Source organism: Ailuropoda melanoleuca, chromosome 7, assembly GCF_002007445.2.
Source record: "Ailuropoda melanoleuca isolate Jingjing chromosome 7, ASM200744v2, whole genome shotgun sequence".
In the NCBI taxonomy this organism is placed as follows: Eukaryota; Metazoa; Chordata; class Mammalia; order Carnivora; family Ursidae; genus Ailuropoda; species Ailuropoda melanoleuca.
Genome location: NC_048224.1, coordinates 121,579,478 through 121,598,738, shown reverse-complemented (window position 1 = coordinate 121,598,738; position 19,261 = coordinate 121,579,478).

Here is a 19,261-nt window from a genome sequence, read left to right as displayed (position 1 = left end):
ATATTGAGAAAGTTCTAGAATTGCTGTAATTTTGTTTTCTATATGTAAAGTGGGATATATTTATACTTACTGAATAGATTTATTAAAGGGATTAAATGAGATGTGCAAATTTATAAAATTTCACAAGAGGACATTTAATGTGCTCTTTAAAGTCAGAAAAAAGCAGCAGATGAAATATGATGTTTAACCTAGGTTTGGATACTAGATGTATTAGTCTGGGTGCTATAACAAATTACCATAAACTAGATAGCTTAAAAAGCAAACATTTATTACTCACTGTTCTGGAAGCTTGGAAGTCCAAGATCAAGGTACCTGCACATCCAGTGTCTGATGAGGATCCCCTTCCTGGTTTTCATATGGCCTTCTTTTCCTTCCTTCTCACATGGTAGAGAGCAGGGAGAAAGAGCAAGCTTTCACATCTCTTCTATAAGGATCCCATTCATGAGGGCTTCACCCTCATAATCAATTATTATTCCAAAGGCCCCACCTCCAATATCGCATTGGGGTTAGGATTTCAACTTAGAAAGCTTGAGGCAACACATTTCAGTTCATAACACTGGGTATGGTTTAACAGGTGGAAGAGAAGGACAACCAATGTAAAAGATATACAGATTCCTAAAAAAAGCATCCTGTTTCAAGAAAGTGGCAAATACTATTCCGTGTCTCAGTACTGGCATGGATCAGCCCTGAATTATAAAACAGAATGGTGAGAATGCAAGTAGAAAAAGATCAGTGAAACAGTAGTTCTATAAGTTGTAGGTTATCGTTTCTATGGATATGGTCATTTCTTATTTTTTAAGGAATTAACCAAATCAGATCAAAACCTGGGTTTTGATTCTGTAATAAAATGATCAGTCATCATTGTTAAATTCTTTGGGAATGCACTCACTATGAATATAAGGTTGGCTGTTTCTTCAATGAGAGAATTCAGGTTTAGAAGTATTTTATCAATGACAATGTAATGGCACTGAGACATTAAATATATCCCTCTATTGCAGTCCACTCTATGAGGAAAATATGAATGGTCATATCATAGGTGGTATTGGGGAGTGGTAATGGCTTACAACATTGTAGGATAGGCTGGGGACAGATTTAAGCACTGGTTTTCATCAAGCCAATAACTATAGTAAATGGATATACATCATCTACCTGGTTAACTTTTCTGTAGTTTTGAAGTGGACTCTTGAAAACAAAGTGGGTCTTGGGGGAAAATATACTTAGAATAAGAGCATAATTTGAAATGAATTAGGGCCACTATAAAAATGCAGACGAAAAGAACCCAAAAAGCCTCAACAGAAAAGAAGACTAAAATTGAAAAAGTACTTCCAATGTTTTGTGTTTTTCAGATACAGGGAGGTATGAAGTTTCTGTCCTAAACATGAGATTTTATAGGACTCTTAAGTTATTATTTATAATTTTGAAATTCAATGCATTGATCTTGATAAATAAATAGAGAAATTACTAATCAAGTATGTAGGCATATTGGTAAAGAACAAGTGAAGTATGTGATTTTGTTGTTTCTGTTTGGGTAAAATGATTAATTGAAGGCATTGGTGCTAGTTTTAAAAATGTGGAGAAATTGGGGCGCCTGGGTGGCTCAGTCGTTAAGCATCTGACTTGGGCTCAGGGCATGATACCAGGGTCCTGAGATCGAGCCCCACATCAGGCTTCTCTGCTGGGAGCCTGCTTCTTCCTCTCCCACTCCCCCTGCTTGTGTTCCCTCTCTCACTGGCTGTCTTTCTCTCTGTCAAATAAATAAATAAAATATTTTTTAAAAATGTGGAGAAATAAAGAATGATGATGAAGGAATGCTTCACATTTTGACATTATTTCATCTTTTTCAGAAAAAAAATAAAAATGAGATTTACAATAAAATCCAGATAATTCTTTCAAAAATATTTTAGGAAAGTAAAAATAATGGTAACTATAATAACAGGGTAAACATTTAATTGCTTGCTGTTGAATTTGAGTTATTTAATTTTGATTTTTTCTAATTGACTTATTTTTGAAAGTAAGGTTAAATTAAGATGAAAACAGAAAGACTCTAAACTTGTGATATAAATCTCCTAAAAAGAGAAGTCTCTGCAATGTCCCATTTGTATTAAGATTTATTCTTTTTAACATGTATCTTATAGGAAACACATTTCAAAATGTTTTTTTTTAATTTTTTAATATTTGAGTATGCAATGTTATGTTAGTTTCAGGTGCAGAACATAGTGATTCAACTTCTCTATATATTATACTGTGCTCACTGCAGTGTAGCTACCGTCTGTCACCATAAAATGTTATATTACAATATCATCGACAATATTCCCTATACTGTGCTTTTTATTCCCATGACATCATCATCATCATCATCATTGTTATTATTATTATTTATGCAGGGCTTGAACTCATGACCCTGAGATCAAGACCTGAGCTGAGATCAAGAGTCGGATGCTTATCTGACTGAGCCACCCAGGCACCCCTCATAACTTAGTTGTTCTGGAAGCCTATATTCCTCTGTCCCCCTCACCCATTTTGTCCATCCCCTTAACCTCCTCCCCCTTTCCCTGCAACCATCAGTTTCTTTTCTGTAATTATACGTCTGATTCTTGTTTTGGCTTGTTTGTTTATTCATTTGTTTTGTTTTTTAGATTCCACATATGAGCGGAATCATATGGTATTTATTGGTCTTTCTCAGTCTGACTTATTTCACTTAGCATAATACTCTCTAGGTCCATTCATATTATGGCATATGGCATATGGCTATATAAAATTCCATTATATATATATATACACACACACACACACACACACACACACACACATATCTTCTTTATCCATTCATCTTTCAGTGGACATTTAGGTTGCTTCCATATCTTAGCTTTGTAAAGAATGCTGCAATAAACATAGGAGTGTATGTATTCCTTTGAATTAGTGTTTTTGTGTTCTTTGGGTAATACCCAGTAGTGCAATTGCTGGATTATAGGGTAGTTCTATGTTTAATTTTTTGTGGAACCTCCATGCTGTTTTCCACAGTGGCTGTGCCAATATACATTCCTGCCAGTGGTGCATGAGGGTTCCTTTTTCTCCACATTCTTGAAAATACTTTTTATTTCTTGTGTTTTTGATTTTACCCATTTTGACAGGGGTGAGGTGATATCTCACTGTGGTTTTGTTTGTATTTTCCTGATAATTAGTGATGTTGAGCCTCTTTTTATGTCTCTGTTGGCCATCTGTATGTCTTCTTGGGAAAAAATGTCTATTTAGGTATTCTGCCCATTTTTTAATTGGATTATTTGCTTTTTTGTGTGTTGAGTTATATAACTCTCTATATATTTTGGATATTAACCCCTTATCAGATATATCATTTGTTTATTCCTGGGATGTAACGGTGGTTCAGTATTGCAAATCAATCAGTGTAATATACCACATCAACAAAGCAAAGGATAAAAATCATGTAATTATCTCAATAGATGCAGAAAAGGCATTTGACAAAATTCAACATCCATTCATCATAAAAACTTTCAACAAAGTGGGTTTAGAGGGAACATACCTCAATATAATAATGGCTGTATATATATATTATATATATAATATATATATATACACACACACACACACACACACAGCTGATGTCATACTCAATGGTGAAATCTGAGAGCTTTTACTCTAAGATAAGGAAAAGATGAGGAAGTCAACTGTCAGCACTTTTATTCAACATAGTGCTGGAAGTCATAGCCATAGCAATCAGACAAGAAAAAAAAAATAAGAGGCATCCTTACTGGTAAGGAAGAAGTTAAACCTTCACTATGTACAGATGACATTAAACTATATGTAGAAAACCTTAGACTCCCATTAGAAAACTATTAGAAGAATAAATGAATTCAGTAAAGTTGCAGGATATGAAATACCCATAAATTGTAGCATTTCTATATACTAATAACAAAGTAGCAGAAAGAGAAGAAAGTTATTCCATTTATTATTGCACCTAAAAGAATAAAATACACTTTGATAAAATTTGGGATTTGATAAAAATATATATGGTCAGTATTTTACATTTACAAAGCAAAAATTAAATGTACATCATCAATACATTCCATAAGGTTATTTTGGTTTAATTATAAATTTCTTTATGTTCATAGATTTAGTTCACTTTTACAAGGCACCTTTAATTAATTGCTTTGAAAAGGCTGTTCACCTTATAGAATGGTAACTGAACTGTCAAATTAATTTTACTGATTCAAAAGTTTGCAGCTTTCAGTTTGCCGGTAAGTGAAAACTTCTTACCATTTATCATGAATTTTAAATTATATGTAAAGCCCTGATATATTTTTAGTAACAAACTACATTCCAAAATTATTAATGTTTTAAATTCGTTCAGCATTATTTATCATATTACTTCAAATGTATGAAAATTAGTGAATTGTTTCTTTAATTTTCTGTTCTTAATTGCAGACCTTTAACTCAAAGGACTACTGATTAGAGTGAGAGAGTAAATTTCTAAATGAATTGACCCTTATTAACTCACTCATATATTCTTTCATTCACAGATAAAGTACACAACATTGAGCTGAAAAATACAGTGACCCTGACTTCAAAAAAGTATATGAATATATTATATACATTTATTTGGTTGCCTAACTTAAATGTTTTTAAGTTTGAAAATTTTTATTCTTCTCACTTCTCACAAAGTAAGACAGTGTCGTGAATGTATTCCCAAAATGTTCGTGACCTTCTACCTCTGCAATTCCTTTGTTTTTTCTATCCTTTGGACTCTGGCTGAACTGCTACTACTGTTTGGCACCGTCTCCCAGACATTCATACCTGAGTCTTATAGTTGCTGTGTGCTTTCTATCCACTAATTCCCCTCTGAACTTGTCTGGTTGAAACCCACCATTTTCTGGCATCTACAAATTAGGTCACATTTGGTTTTGGGACTACAATAGGCTTGCTTTCTACATTAATATCACAATTATAAAAGTTGAAATATATACCACAAAATAACATCTTGTCAGTATAGAAGTAAAATAACATGAAATTTAAAGACATTAGTTTTGAGTATAAGTTTAAAGTATGTTTAGTTTTGTAAGAAATCTCCAAACTATCTTTCAAAGTAGCTGTATCATTTTGCATTCCAAATAACAATGAATGAAAGTTTTTGTTGCTTTTCATTTTTGCCAGCATTTGGTCGGTGTTTCCTACTTTGGCTCTCCTAATAGATGCATATTGGCTATATAATTGTCATTTTAATTTGCATTTTCTTGATGACCTATGATATGGAACATCTCTTCATGTTTTTGCCATCTTTTTGGTGAGATTTCTAAGGTCTTTGACCCATTTTTCAAGATGAGTTTTTTAAAGGTTTTTAAAAGTTGGGATAACGTTCCTATAACATAATATGTGTATTTTGTCGATTATTTTCTCCCAGTCTGGGGCTTGTCCTTTTCTTTTGACATTGTCTTTCACAGAATAGTTTTTAATTTTAATTAAGTCCAACTTATCAATTATTGCTTTCATGAATCATGCCTTCAGTGTTATATATTTAGCCAAGGTCATGTAGGTTTTCTCTTATCTGCTAGGAATTTTTAATTTTACATTTAAATCTGTGACCCATTTTGAGTTAATTCTTGTAAAGGATATAAAGTTTATGTCTAGATTCTTTTTTTCTTTTCTTTCTTTCTTTTTATTTATTTATTTATTATTTATTTATTTATTTATTTTTGCATGAGGATATCCAGTTGTTCCAGCACCATCTGTTTTTTGGGGTTTTTGTTGTTGTTGTTGCTTTGTTTTTAAATTATTTATTTATTTGAGAGAGAGAGAGAGTGAGAGTATGAACAGGGGGGAGGGGCAGAGGGAAAGGAAGAAGCTGACTCCCCACTGAGTAGGGAGCCCAATGCAAGGCTGGATCCCAGGACCCTGAGATTGTGACCTGAGCCAAAGGCAGATGCTTAATTGACTGAGCCACCCAGGTGCCCCTCCAGCACCATTTAATGAAAAGACTATCTTTGCCTCATTGTACTATATTTATGTGGGTCTATATCTGGTGTGTTGTTCTTTTTCATTGATCTATTTGTCCATTCTTTCACCAATACCATACTGTATTACTATAGCTTTATATTAAGTCTTAAAGTCAGGTAGTTTCAATCCTCCAACTTTGTTCTCCTTCAATATTGCATTGGCCATATTGATCTTTTTTGCCTCTTCATATAAGCTTTAGAATCAGTTTATTCATATTCATAAAAATAACTGCTGGGATTTTGATTGAGATTGCACTGAATCTCAAAATCAATTTTGAAAAACTGCCATCTTGACAATATTGCATCTTCCTATTCATGAACATGGAATATCTCTCCATTTATTTAGTTCTTTAACTTCATTCATTAGAAACATATAGTTTTCCTCATATAGATCCTATACATATTTTGTTAGATTTATGCCTATTTTTTTGTTGGTAATGTAAAGGGTGCTGTGTTTTTAATTTCACATTCTACTTGTTCATTGCTGGTTTAAGAAAGTGATTGATTTTTATATTCATCTTGTATCCTACAAGGTTTCCATAATTGATAGTTCCAGAAGGTTTTTTTTTTTAATTCTTTCAGATTTTTCACATAGATGTTCATTTTGTCTGTGAACATTATTTCTGCCTTCCCAGTCTGTATATATTTTATTTCCTTTAATTTTCTTATTTTTTGAAGATTTACTTATTTATATTTGAGAGAGAGAGAGAGAGAGAACACAAGCAGGGAGGAGGAGCAGAGGGAGAGGGAGAATCAGACCCCCTGCTGAGCAGGGAGCCTGATGCGTGACTCCATCATGGGATCATGACCTGAACCAAAGGCAGATGCTTAATTGACTGAGCCACCCAGGTGCCATCCTTTTATTTTCTTATTGTGTTAGCCAGAGCTTTCAGGATAATATTTAAAGGAAATGAGGTTGTGGTGAGTGGCATCCTTGCCTTATACTTAATCTTTGTGGGAAAACTGGTTGTCCACTATTAAATGTGATGTTGGCTGTAGGCTTTTTGTAGATAGATTTAAACAATTTGATGAAATTCCCTATTCTTCATTTACTGAGAGCTTTTATCATAAATCACAGTTGGACTTTGTCAAATGCTCTTTCTGCATCTATTGATGATTATGTGATTTTTCTTCTTTAGCATGTTGATTGATGGATTATGTTAATAGAGTTTCAAACGCTGAACCATCCTTGCATGTTTATTCCAGCATACCTGGGATAAATTCCAATTGGTCATAGTGTGTAATTCTTTTTATATATTGCTGGATTCAATTAGCTAATATTTTATTGAAAATTTTTTCATTTATGATAGATATTGGTCTGAAGTTTTCTTTGCTTATAAAATCTTTGTCTGTTTTGACTATTAAGGTAATATAGGCCTCAAAGAATGAATTAGGAAGTATTCCCTCTGGTTCTGCTTTCTGAAAGAGATTATAAAGAATTGATATAATTTCATCCTTAACTATTTGGTACAATTGAGCAGTAAACAATCTGGACATGATATTTTCTATTTTGGAAGGTTAATTATTGGTTCAATTTCTTTCATAGATACAGGCTTACTCTGTTTTATTGCATGTGAGTTTTGGCAAATTGTTTCTTTCAAGGAATTGGTCCATTTCATGTAGGTTATCAAATTTGTGGTCAGAGAATAACTTATATTTATTATCTTTTTAATGTACATAGGATATCTAGTAATGTCCCCTCTTTCATTTGTGCTGTTAGTAATTCATGTCCTCTTTCTTTTTTTCTTAGTTAGCTTTGCTAAAGGCTTATCTAATTTATTGATCTTTTTAAATAATCAGTTTTTGGTTTCATTGATTGCTTTACTGATAAAATCTTTAAATTTCATTGATTTTCACTCTAATTATTATTTTGTTTCTTGTGCTTACTTTGGATTTAATTTGCTTTTGGGTGGCAACTCAGATGACTGATTTTGGGTCTTTCTTTTTTTCTAATATAAATATTCAAAACCATAAATTTTCTTCTAAGCACTGATTTCACTGCATCCCAGAAATTTTAATAACTTGTATTTTAATTTTCACTTAGTTTACAATACATGTTAATTTCTCTTGAGATTTCTTCTTTGGCATATGTGTTATATAGAATTGTGTTGTTTAATCTCCATGTATTCAGGGATTTTCCGCTTATCATTGTTACTGATTTCTAGTTTAATTCCATGTGGTCAGAGAGCAGACATTGTATGATTTCAATTTTTTAAAATTTGTTAAGGTGGGTTTTCATGACCCAGAATGTGGTCTATCTTGGCAAATGTTCCATGTAAGTTTGAGAAGAATGCATATTCTGCTCTTGTTGGATGAAGTAGCTTATAGTTGTTGATTATATTCTGTTGATAGTATTATTGAGTTGATCTGTGCCTTTACTGATTTTCTGCCTGCCTGATTTCCTGTCCATTTATGATAAAAGGGTGTTGAAAGCTCCAAGTACAATAGTGGATTCTTCTGTTTCTCTTTGCATTTCTATTAGTTTTTACCTCATGTAGTTTGACTCTCTGTTGTTACATGCATGCACTTTAAGAATTGTATGTCTTCTTAGACAATTGACTCCTTTATCAATATGTAATGACCTATTTTATCCATGATAACTTTCTTTGTTTTGAAGTCTGCTCTCTTTGAAATTAATATAGCTACTCCAACATCTTTCAACTACTGTTAGCATGGCATATTTTTCTCCATCCATTTAATCTATATATATCTTTATATTTAAAATGGATTTCTTATAGACAACATATAGTTGTATTTTTTATACATTCTGACAATCTCTTTTTTAATTGATATGTTTAGACCGTTGACAAAGCATTACTAATATTAATTAATATCTAACAAATTGTTACTGTTTTATATTAGTTTCCTTTGCTTTGTATTCCTATTATTGTCTTCCACTCTTTCTCTTTTTACAGTTTTAGTTGAACATTTTATATGATTCCTTTTATCTCCTTTCTAGCTTATTGGTTATAATCTGTTTACCCTTTTTCGTTATTGCTGTAGAGTTTGCAATATACATTTAAAACTAATCCAAGTCCATTTTCAAATAATACTATACCACTTCATACATAGTGTGAGTACCTTATAGTAACAAAATAATCCTAATCCTCTCTCCTATCCCTCATATTATTGTTGTCATTCATCTCATTTATGTGTAAGCATACGTAAGTATATGTGTGTGTGTATATAGTACATGTATAAGCATAAATAATTAAATACATTGTTGGTATTATTACTTTGAACAAGCTGTTATCTGTTAGATCAATTAAGAATCAGAAAAATATAAGTTTTAATTTTACCTTCACTTGGGCCTTTTTCAGTGCTCTTCTTTTCTTTACTATGTAGATCTGAGTTTCTAACCTATATTCTTCTTCTCTCTAAAGAACTTCATTTTAACATTTGTGCAAAGCCGGTCTACTTGCAGTAAATTCCAACAAATTTTGATTATCTGAGAAAGTATTTCTCCTTCAGTTTTGAAGGATAATATTGCAGGGTAAAGAATTCTGTGTTGGTAGGTGTTTGTTTAATTCTCTTAACACTTTAAATATTTATTCTTTTTTATGCTTGCACAGGTTCTATGAAGAAGTTAAATGTAATTTTTATCTTTCCTTTACAGGTAAGTTTATTACCTCCTCCAGTTTCTTTCAGGGTTTTTTTTTTAATCTTTGATTTTTTTCTAGTATGAAAATAATATTCATGGTATATATTTTTTTGACATTTATTCTGCTGTGTGTTTTCTGAGCTTCCCAGATTTGTGGTTTGGTGTCTGACATTAATTTGGGGAAATTCTCAGTCATCGTTATTTCAAAGATTTCTTTTGTCTCTTCCTTCTTTTTCTGGTATTCCCATTTCATATATGTTATGCCTTTTGTAGTTGTCTCACAGCTGTTCAATATTTGTGTTTTTTAATTTTCAGTCTTTGTTCTATTTGTTTTTCAGTGTTTTGAAGTCCCTAATAAGGTTTTCTTAAAATCAGAGATTCTTTCCTCAGCCATGTACAGTCTACCAATAACCTCATCAAAGACATTTTTCATTACTGTTACAGTGTTATTTAGCTCTAGCACTTTTTTGGTTCTTTCTTAGGATTTCCATCTCTGTTTATATTGCCCATCTGTTCTTGCATGTGATCTATTTTATCTTTTGGAGACTTTAGCCTGTTAGTCATAATGGTTTTATATTTCCCATCAGATAATTCTAATATCTCTCCCATGTCTGGTTCTGATACTTTCTCTGTCTCTTCAAATTGTGCTTTGCTGTTTTGCCTCTTAGTATGCTTTTTTATTTTTTCTTGAGAGCCATAAATGATATACTCAGCAAAAGGAACTGTTGTAAATAGGCCTTCAGTAATATGGTGAGGGGTGGGGGCAGTGGAAGCATTGTATAGTCTTATTACTAGGACTCAGTCTTCTGTGAACCTGTGCCTCTGGACTTTGAACTTCACAAATGTTTCTTAGTTTTGACTCCCCTGCCTCCCAGGTGGGACAGAATGGCTAGAGTTGGTATTTCCCTTCTCTCTGGTCAGTTAGGCTCTGATTAACTAGTTTCTCCTGAAAGCAGGTATTGTTAAGAAGAACAGAATGTTCTGATTTAATTCACAATGGTTCCTTTTTCTCTCCCCCTGCTGAGAACCAGAAGGGATTTTTCTCTGATATTTACGGTTGGAATCTAACGGAACTCCTGGAGGTAAACCTCGTAAAATTGTGAGGGCACTCGATGACTGGAACCTCTTAGAGTTTTTAACTCTTAGGATTGTCTACACTGAGCCTCCAGCAATTTGTCAATTACAGTTCAGGTTATCATACCCCAGCACTGCTTCCCATGGTGGTTTTTGCCTGCGTGTCTCTGCTCCAGTAAGCTGTGACTCACTTTATGTACCTGTCTCTTCAGTCTTGGGACAGTGGTTTGCTTTGTGTCCTCCCCTCTCTCAAGGACTGAAGAAGCATTGTTCATTTTTTAATCTGTTCGGCTTTTTACTTGTTAGGTTATTAATCTCTTAATACACAGAACCCCCTCATAGTGTTTTTATTCATTATACTCTGGAAAATATACCATTTTTTGGATGTCATGTTTTCTTCCTTGTGTTTTTTTTTCCCCCACCAGAATGCGTGCTCATGTGAATTTTTCATTAAGCAACATTATGAAAGAACTATACTTTCTGAATCTTTGTGTATCTGAAAATGTCTTCATTTTGTCCTTATATTTGGTGGATATTTTGATGGAACTATCGCTGTAGACCCAAAATTTATTTTGCTCACAATTTTGTAGCCATTATTTTATTTTCTTTGGTTAAATTGTATTATTGATGAGAAATAAGATATAATACAAGTCTCATTTTTTTCTGATAGCACGTTGTTATATGTTTTTCTTTTGAAACTTTATAATAATGCATGTTGTTCAGACTTCTTGCCTTTGAATATTGGATTTACTACTTCCTGGAACTGTCAATTTAAGCTAATAATTTTTATCTCTTCTCAAATTAATTGAAGGTATTTTCAATTTATCAGGCTTTGTGGTGTAATCACATTTTTCTCTTCTTTTTACTGCACAATTTTATCCAACTCAAAGGCTTTATTTGATTCCAAACACTTAGATGGACTTTCACTCTGAAGCATCTTAAGGCTTTTGATATCATGTATATTGATCATCCTCTTAATTGGATTCTCAACACAAGGATGGTTTTAATCTGCTTTTATTGATCATAGGTGTTCTCAGTTTTATTTGTAAGTAGTTGGGGATGAGAAAGATGAGAAAGTTGTGTCCTCCAACTCGTAATGTTCTGAATCTTGGACACTCTCTTTCCCTTTTGTTTCTTGTTTGCAAGTTGCCAGTTTTTTTCTGATTCTTCCCTTCAGTTGCCTTGACAAACAACACATTGAGATAAAAAAATATATATATTTAGTGTACACACCACTGTTTAGCTTTCTCCAGTTGCTTTAACAAACAAGTTCTATAACAAATGGCTATTTGCAAGTAATTAAGTAACAATATTTTTATGAGTTACCAAATGACTGATATAATTTATCTAAAATTTTCCATAAATAGTAGATATGTATTTTTTAATCAACCAACATTATTGTCCCTATTTTTAGTAACAGAACCTCTCTTTACTATAAAAAATGCATTTTAATAGTTTGGGGGGTAGGGCTCAACCTAATTCTTTCTGTTAGAACAAAAGGCAGCCAATGTTACCTGCACTTGCCAGTCAAAGAATTTCATCTCCCTGGCTCCAGGGATAAGTTCACTTGCAAAGAAACACCTAACATGGTCAAGGCATCCATGCATGGAAAGAGAACAAAGTCTTATTACATGTTTTTAAAGTTTTGGATTCTAAGTTAATTCTGGTCTTTCCAAGACACTAATACACTCTTAGAGAATTAGTAACAGTTTGCTGATGATTTATTTACCTTAAGAAACTTAACATAACTGGGGCACCTGGGTGGCTCAGTCGTTAAGCGTCTGCCTTTGGCTCAGGGCGTGATCCCCGCATTCTGGGATCGAGCCCCACACCAGGTTCTTCTGCTGGGAGGCTGCTTCTTCCTCTCCCACTCCTCCTGCTTGTGTTCCCCTCTCTCATTGGCTGTCTCTGTCAAATAAATAAATAAAATCCTTAAAAAAAAAGAAACTTAACATAACTGCCAAAAAATTATTTGAACTCTGTAAAATCATAAATATCTATTATGTTATTGTTATTGCTACTAAGCAAATTTCTATTATCTTTCTGTCGCTTTATATATACATTATACACTTTAAAATAATTATTTCTCATTTTCTTCTGAAATTTAGGCTTATTTATCATAATTTTACTAATGAGATTTTTCAGGTAATTGCCCATATTTGCATAACCAATAATAGGCAGAACTAGAGCTTTGAACCTAGTTTATGAGGCATCAAATTATTTACTGTCCATAAGTATACTGTGTTTGCTTCATTATTCTACTACTTCTAGTGTCTTCTCCATTTTATCTGAAAAAAATAATTTGCATATAGCCAGTAACCTCAAGTATAGGGAAGTCTCACAACCTAACATCATATTTGGTAAAAGTTGAATATTTTACTTAAAGATTAGCAATCTCTTAAAGAATCAAAAAGAGAACTTTTAGTCTTTACCCATAGATAACAATAGGACATGAAAATACTAAGGAGGAAATACTACACATTAAAATACAAGAAAACAAGGTAGGAAATATGAAATTTGTGGAAAAATTCTATGAGAATCACATTAAAATTCTGAGCTGAAATTTCAGTAATATAAAAGAGTGCATATACTTGGCTAGAATAGATATTATTTCTGTGACTTATTATATATATGTTTGAGGGGTTGATTTTTCCTATTTTTGTATTAAAAAGGAATGGACAACTAATGAATCATTGAACATTACATCAAAAACTAATGATGGGGGCTCCTGAGTGCCTCAGATGGTTAAGGGTCTGCTTCAGCTCAGGTCATGATCCCAGGATTCTGGGATCGAGCCCATGTCAGGATCTCTGCTCAGCAGGGAACCTGCTTCTCCCTCTGCCTGCCTCTCTCTGTCTCTCTCTTTCTGTCAAATAAATAAATAAAATAAATAAAATCTTAAAAAAAAAACTATATGTTGGCTAATTGAATTTAGATAAGAAAAAAAATGTTTATACATTAAGAAAAGAATGGACATATAAGACATTATATATTTATTATTTCTGTCTGTATCCTTCATCTTTAACAGTGTATTTTCTTGTCCAGCAAAACTGAAATATTTGTAAATAAAGATGATGATTTCCCTAACAATACTTATCACTTATTGTGTGCCTTTTTCATGCTAGACACCTTTCTGATTATTTTGGACATTTTAGTTCATTTAGTCTTCAAATCAGCTGTAATGTATTATGTACATACTATGTACATACTATGATCTCTAATTTACATTGGTAAAATGAGGCAGAGAGCATAAGTAACTTACCCTGTCTTAGAAACGGTAAGCACCAGAGATGGATTGCTAGCCACACAATATGCCTCCAGACTCCAAATGCTTAACCATTATTCTCTATTTCTATGTCATTAAAACTAGTAGAGTGGTTTTACCATGATTCTTTCTATTGTTTTGAGAAAATTAACTTAGACTTCTTGACATCAACATGCAGAGCAAAATGACTACAGGTACAAGTAACATTTAACCATATCACTCAGACTCACATAAAATTTCCTATGCTTTTTATATAGTGGGAAAAAAATATAATGAAACACTGTATTTAAAACTAAAGACATAAAGCAATGGCCAAAACATTATTTTCTTACTTAAATTTAATCATCATGTGAAGAAACTTAATCTAAAACGTATTCCATTAGATCAGATCTGCAAGTGAAAAGCTAAGAATTTATATGTTATAGTGCTGGACCATCAGATTCAATTAATTTTTTCTACTCTAAGAAAATTGGCCACAGGTCTAAGGCTCAATCTATTCTTTCATCCATTGCATTACTTTTTTTTTTTAAAGATTTTATTTATTTATTTGACAGAGAGAGACAGCCAGCGATAGAGGGAACACAAGCAGTGGAGTGGGAGAGGAAGAAGCAGGCTCCTAGCAGAGGAGCCTGATGTGGGACTGGATCCCAGAACGCTGGGATCACGCCCTGAGCCAAAGGCAGACGCTTAATGACTGCACCACCCAGGCGCCCCCATCCATTGCATTAATCATGAAAACTCTATTAATTTTTAGTTTTCCTAGTGTAAAAAGAGAAAGCTAGACTTAAATATTTGGGAAAAAAAGAAATTAGTTTTCTGTACAAAATAAAATGAACCAAACAACCTGTTTTTTAAGCAAAGACGCATATAAGAATTGGTGGTGTTACTTACTAACAAGAGAAGTGGCAGACTTTAATTATCAAAATTTGGAAGAATAATAATGATGAATTTGTATAGCTCCTTAAAATTTATGGAGCACTTTCTCATATATTATCTCATTTTACATAATCCTTACAACCTTCAGAGAGACCAGCCAAGCACATTTTAACAATGAACTAAGACAGTCCTTGTAAAAATTGGAAAATAGCTCTCTCTAGTTTTCCTGAGCTAAACTCTGTGAGACTAAGCAGGGTCCTGATTCTATAGAATTAGGAAAGAGTGGCACGCCATTGTTATATGCCAAATTTACCAATACGAATCTTTAATTTTGGAAATTTATGTTTTCTGTGAACTCCATATTCTTTATTCTTCAGTTTCCATGGTGCTACAGCAACCAGTTAAGCCTGCTGTTACTATGGAAACAATAGTGTCTTTCCATTTCATACATTTTGGTACATTTTTCAGATATTTTCTCTACTTGTATGTTCATTTTTGTATGACAAATATGTAATTAAAAATTGCAACAGTGCTTAAGCAGTTAGAGCAACTGAGACAGACTACTTATACATTTAAGACAATAGAGAATTAATAATGAATCATAATAAATGAATATGTACATATACATCAAGAGTCATCTTGGTATTTAATCTAAAATTCAGCTTATTCCTTGTACATTCTTTGGAGACAGAATTTGTTTGATTGAAATATTTCATGAAAAATTATTACATTTTTTCCTGGTGCTGCCATAATAAAATGAACAAAAATATATTTACTGGCAACACAAAAAGGAAAATATATTGCAATAGTGCATGTGATATTTATTCTTTAGAAGGAATAAACTATTTTAGACCCTGAGTCAGCCCCAAGCATTCTTTGTAACATAAGAAAGCTAATAAAAAATAGGAATTCATACATTTTCTACACATGATTTCATTATAGGGATTTCTGAAAAATATTTATATTTTGCTACTATTAGCATTATGCTTTGAGTTATACCAGTTCTGCATTCATACACTTCTCATTCCCCTCATACACACCAAAGGACACACTCTTTCTGAAATTATAATCCTTTACCACTTCCAAAGAAATTCCATTCTGACTAGGGCAAAACGTTGTTTGTTTGTTTGTTTGTTTTAAGGGAAAACTGAAAACTCTAGATCTGTAGTGAAGTCCATTGTCTGATAAAATAATCCTTCTATTCATGCTTGCTATGTTTGGGAGGCTATAATCAGTTTAGAAATATTTACAAATATTGGCATGTTTGTAAATGGAATGATATTTTATTATTTCATAACCAAAAGTGTGTTTTTAATATGTATTGCTAATTGTTCAAAAAGGCATGTAAAACTAAATATTTTAAAGTTTACATTATATTTTTTTAACTAAAATTGATTTTTAAAAACATTTTTTTAAAGAATTTTAGATTTATAGGAAAGTATGAAGAAATTTAAGGGAGATACCATGCACCCTTCACTTATCCTCTTCCAGTGGTGTCTTACATATGATAGTACAATTATCAAAGCCAGAAAATTGACCTTGGTATAAAATTTATTTAGAATTATTTAGATTTCGCCAGTTACACATGCATTTCATGTGCGTGGATGTGTGTGTAGTTCTATGCAACTTTATCGCATGTGTAGCTTTCTATGATTACCATGAAACTCAAGATACAGAAGAACTGTACCATTACTGTAAGACTTGGTCCTCCTATCCCTTTATAGTCACACTGACTCTGCCCCTCTAAAACCCTAATACCTGAAAAGCACTAATATGCTCTTCATTTCTAGAATTATGTTATATTGAATGTTATATGCAGCTATGCAGGCTGTCATTTTTGACATTGGCTTTTATTCAGCTCTTAAGAATATCCATGTACAACTTTTTGTCTGAAAATGATTTTTTATTTCTCTGGGATATATGCCTAAAAGTAGAATGACTGAGTTGTACAGTATGTATGGTGCTAACTACAGGTTGTTTGTAGATGCTCTTTGTGATATAGAGAAAATGCCTACTCTATTCTAGTTTTCTGAAGGTATTTATAATAAATGGATATTGACATGATAAATTACATTTATTGCTTTTCAAATATTAAATTAATCTTGTATATCTGAAATAAAGCCAACTTAGTCATGTGTACTATTCTTTTTAAACATTGTTGAAATCAATTGCTAAAATTTTGTTGAGAGCTTTTGAATCTAAATTTATGAGAGATTGGTTTTATTTTATTCTACTATCTTGTTTGATTTTGGTATAAAGCTGATGCTGGCCTCTTAAATTTGTTGTGACAAAACTGACTTTTATGTCACTTGATTTCCTTCTCTGAAACATCCAGTGAGTAGTTTGGATTTAATTAAAAATTGCTGCTTTTTTTGTATTTAACTTATCTTTTCATTTTATAGGAATTGCACATTTTATAACTTCACATTTTCCTAAAATTAAATGTAGTGTATTTAATATGTTTAACACACTCCATTATTAACAAATATAGCATTTATTCTATATTCTATACTCTGAAGTGCACATAAAGTGATGACTGTGCTCTTACATTGTATAATTGTGAAGTGCTTTGCGTATGAGGGTGATTTCCGTGGCCTCTATGTAGCAAAATTATTTGCTGGAGTGAACCTGATCTGAATTGTGAGAGGGTTTCCTTGCCTTATTTTTTTATATATTGTTCTGCCACTCATACCAGATTTTTTTTCAATATACAGATCTTCCTGGACTTATAATACAGTTATATCCCAATAAATCCTTTGTAAATGGAAAATATCATCAGTCAAAAATGCATTGTTTTTTATTAAATAGCCTATACCCCCAAAGTGGGACTCAAACTCACAACCCAGTGATCAAGAGCCGCATGCTGTAATGACTGAGTGAGCCAGGTACCCCAAAAATGCATTTAATATACCTATCCTACCAAACATTACAGCTTAGCCTGGCCTAACTTAAACATGCTCAGAACACTGACCTTAGCCTGCAGTTGGACAAAATCATCTGACATAAAGCCTATTTTATAATAAAGTGTTGACTATTTCATGTAGTTATTGAATACTGAACTGGAAGTCAAAAACAGGATGACTATATAGGCACAGAATGGTTGTATCAGTTGTTTGCCCTCATGATCAGGTGGCTGCTTGGGACCCCTAGCTCACTGCCACTGCCTAGCATCACAAGAGAGTATTGTATGATGTATCACTAGCCCAGGAAAAGAGCAAAATTCAAAATGTGAAGTACAGGTTCTATTGAATGCATATTGCTTTTGAACCTTTGTAAAGTTAAAAAGTCCTAAGTTGAACTAGAGTAGTTGGGGACCATCTGTATTAAAAAGTTATTGCAAGTTATATTGATTAAAACATCAATATTACACTGTATGTTAACTAACTGGAATTTAAAGAAAAACTTAAAAAAATCAAGATGATTTTGTTTTTTTGCTAGTCTTTCAACATATTTTTAAAGTTAAATATTAACAGTAATCATTTTACCGGCATGTACACACTCATACATGCAAGAATACTCTCATGTCTTATATAATCATTTATATATTGCTGGAATGAAATTATTAGAGGAATACAACTTTGAAGGAGTGAAAAACGTAAGCATATATTCTAGAAATTATGCTATTTCTATACATTATTTACCAGTTATTTTATTTTAAAACAGTAACATGGGCAGAGATATAATAAACTTATTTTAATAATATTATTTTAGGGCCCACTTTTTTCTTTTTCTTGTTTCATATTCTGATGCCTGGATAAATTTGCAAATAAAATGGTTTCTGAAAGACTATATTTAAATAAGAATAAGTATATCAGGAGAATTATATGTAGTAACTGTTTCTCACATGAATATCTTAATGAACTCGGTGAAATGCTAGAGAGGAATCTTTCCATTTTTCTTGCTTAATTTTAATTTTTTGGCCATAAATTCAGAAGGGTGATGTATATTGTTAGTATTTCCCATCTCTTTTTCACCTTGAACGTTTTTTACTGGGGCAGTTGTCACAGGGTGCTATCAGTTTATTTTCTGGGAAACTTGTCTAATCTAGTTTTAGTCCCTGGAATTTGTTGGATGGTCTGCATAGAAAACAACCTTGCTTATTAAGGTTTAGCCTAGTCATTTACAGACTTTTGTAGAATATAGCTGGTAAATTACAGTCACTTATTTGTTAGGGTGACATTTCCCTCTTGAGCTTGAGTTTCATATCATTAAGGGTGATTTCTGATCTGAGATCCATCCAGTCCATACCATTTCCTCTGAGGCAGACATTGAGGCAACCTTTAGTTCTGCAAACTCATGGTGTGTTTATCTCACTAATGTCCACACTGGAAAATCTCTGCCTGCTCGCTTTGGCCTACTTGGGACCCCCCAAAATGAAGAGGCTTTCTGAAGCCGACCAGCTATACTGCAGAGCACATCCTCACATTTTCTGTCTATGCC